The sequence below is a fragment of the Euprymna scolopes genome, chromosome 6 (genome assembly GCF_053919585.1).
Source record: "Euprymna scolopes isolate OS-2025 chromosome 6, ASM5391958v1, whole genome shotgun sequence".
In the NCBI taxonomy this organism is placed as follows: domain Eukaryota; kingdom Metazoa; phylum Mollusca; class Cephalopoda; order Sepiida; family Sepiolidae; genus Euprymna; species Euprymna scolopes.
Window position 1 is genome coordinate 85,963,117 of NC_136487.1, and position 3,285 is coordinate 85,966,401.

Genomic DNA, 3,285 nt, shown 5'->3' on the forward strand with positions numbered 1-3,285 from the left:
TATATGAGAGAGAGAGAGTAGGAAGAGGGTCACATTTTACCACTTGTGTTCTCTTTTTTATGCATCGTACATCTTTCTAGTTTGTTTAATTTAAATCGCCTGCCTTACAAATTAACCTGCAAATCTTTTTCAAAAGATCTGATAATTTATTATTTTTTATTAAAACACTTTAATTACTCTTAATTGCAAATATATTATATATAAGACAAATTACCAATAAATAACACAAAACATTACTTTATATAATAGCTGGTTAAAAAATAGTTACGCAAATTATACAGACAAAAGACTGTCTTACCTTTTGTCTCTACGACATATACAGCATTTAAAAATATTTTGCTGTGTTATTGATAACCTGTTTTGATGGTAATAATATACTTTCGCAGTTAATCATTTAAACATTTTAAAATATACTCTAAATTTGGGATTGTGTTATAGGTAAAAGAAATTATTTTAATTGTCCGTAATTTTAAAATACTGAACATGTCAACCCTTCCTTTCTATTAACTATCAGTGTATTTCTCTTCTCCTCTCTCGTATCAATTCAATTAGTATATCAATGAGCATTTAGAGAAGGAATGATGTTATTTCTTTAGCGTCATTATTTAACTTACACATGCATGTAAAATAATATGTTTCTTCACATTTATATAAGAATAATACAGAATATCTATATCTATACACAACAAGGCCGATAGCCATTAGTCGCGTGTTCTCGTGTAATGAATGAATGCGTGAATGTAGGATTGACATGAAATTCTTAAAGATAAACTAAAATGACCGAAAAATGGGCTGAAATGACTTAAATAAATAAAAAGTAAATGACTTAGAATGACTTTAATGAATTTAAGGATGAATTGAATGACCTTAAGAATGACTTGAATGCTTAAAAATAACTGGAATCTTTCACAAACAACTTGAATGATCTGGAGAATGACTTGAATGGCTTTGAGACTGACTGGTTGTAAAGTGGGTGATCATTTTACATTAAATTAATACAGAAAAGTGATCCCCCACTTTATATAACAATATGTACACCATGTAGTAAGAACAGATACTACACTTTGATCTTGGCCAAAATGCCAAGAAAAGGGTATTTATTTGCTCCCCCACCGAGCAAATTAGGCACAAGGCCGATTTTTAATGTGAGGAGTGAAGGGGAAATGGGGAGCAACTCTCCGGTAGTAGGGGAGCTGGATAGTAACAATTGGTATGAAGGGTTGCCCCTACATTGACCAAGGTCTTATATGTGGGGTTGCCCCCACATATGGTCTTTGCTTGCAGTATCTGCCGGAACAGATACTACACTTTGAGATATTAAATCTTTTATTCATGTTAAAAATACAGTGAAAATCAACAACGAACAAAAAACTTAGGCAAATGGCCAACTCAAAAGGGGGGATTATGGGGGTCGTTGGTCATCCTTGTCACTCCAGAACTAAACAAAAGCAAAAGTTTCTCCCAGCTAGTATCTTCTTTCACCATAATACCGCATTCACCCTTTTGTACTGAGGGACGTCCTACTTAATTCCCAATTAAAAATTTTTTTTTATTTAAGTGTAAAAACAAAAAAGATGACAATAAAAATGGTACAATAATTCATTTGTGTCGAGAGCAGGGGAAGAAAAAACAGAAGGTGATTAGTAGAACCCTCCCAACCGCGTCCACTTGATAAACTGCCCGATCCACTAGGTTTGTAAAAGGAACCTCTCTTCTGCAGGTAAGTCTCTAAGTGGGGATACCCTCTAGATGGGGGTGAATGGAGAAAAGAAAATTTTGTGGGTAAGGAATGGGGGTTAGTTTGTATTTATTTCTCTCCAAGATGGGTGAAATTTAGAGGAGGGGGTGAAAACAAAAATTGCAAGTAGGAGAGGGTGGGGATCTTGGAGGCTTCCTAATCGAGGAGGGATGGAACACACCCTCAGCTAGCTGAGAGGCTACTTGTTTAATTTTACTTTACGGAACTGCGTGTTCCACACCTAGGTGGGGAACACGTATTCAAATCTGGCTCCTCTTCATACACACAGACTTGCTACCTGTATCCGTCTTCTGTCAAATGCAGCGCGATGCAGCCTTCTTCTATCACATCTAATCTTCACCCGTATTTGGTGTTTAAAGAAAGCGATCAGATCCTGACCAGAAAAAGACAACCCCCCCGGCAACCTTGCAGACGCGACGTCCAAATCACCATTCTCGCCACGGCGGCCTCACGTTGTCCACGACATTGGATACGGTAATTGGGCGAAGACGCCCAGGATCGATGCGAGCCGTCATCTCGCTGACATACGACCAGTACCGGCTGAGTCTGCGGCAATCAAAGAAAACATGATCAGTCGTTTCTACGGCCGTTGACAATCAGGCGACTCCAAAAACCCGGAACTGCATTGTATGTTGTTGAGTGGAAGTGCATTTCGGGCCAATCGCCAGGTCAGAGAACTCCGAATTGTTCAGATGACTCGAACCTGGCGCCCAGCTCCATGCGGAGCGGATCTCACTCTGTTGCCAATCCAAACACGCGAATAGCGGGTCGTCGGCGGACCCCTTCACTAGATCCCCGTACAGTGTTCCCTACGGGTAGCAATCACAAGGTCGCTGGACCTTGGTAGTCATTTTAGCGCGGCTCGACACTCTTTCATGTAGGCAGATTCTCCCCGCGTCCTGCGACGGCTCTCGATAGAAGGGTCGAGAACAAGGTCGGGGAAGGCGGCAGTAACCACGGGGTGCCACGGTTGGTCATCTTGTATATAGTGGCTCAGGAAGACCAGCTTCTCAGCGTCTCGATGACACTTCAACTCCGGCATTCCCAAGCCTCCCTCACACGGACGTTGAATACAGACCTGTCTACTCACCCAGTGTCTTCCCAAAGAAGTGAGGACAAGAGTTCGATGAGAGCTGTTAGGTGTTGTGCAGGCAGGGGAAGTACGGCCAGTCGGTAAAGGATGAGAGGAAAGACGTAAGTGGCGCACGCCTCAGCTCTACCCTTTAAGGAAAGTTTACTAGGAAGCCACGAATTGACTGCAGCCTCCACCTTTGACCGTACCTCCAAACAATTTTTGTCAAGCTGGAGAGTCGGTCCGACCACTACACTTTGATCTTGGCCAAAAGGCCAAAAAAAAAAAAGCTTAAAAAGCTAAGAACAGCATCTATTAACAACAGACCTTTGATCTTAACCAAAGAGGCCAAGCACAAAAGTATTACGGACAGACCGACAGACCGACCGGCCGACAGACCGACCTACCGACCGACCTACCGACCGACGGACTGACGGACCGACGGAGTGACTTA

At 41.7% G+C, this 3,285-nt stretch overlaps 1 pseudogene; it reads right to left on the reverse strand.

Moving 5' to 3' along the window:
* Nucleotides 1–968: 968 nt before the first annotated feature.
* Nucleotides 969–1,095, reverse strand: LOC145278514 (U2 spliceosomal RNA; annotated as a pseudogene).
* Nucleotides 1,096–3,285: the final 2,190 nt, after the last annotated feature.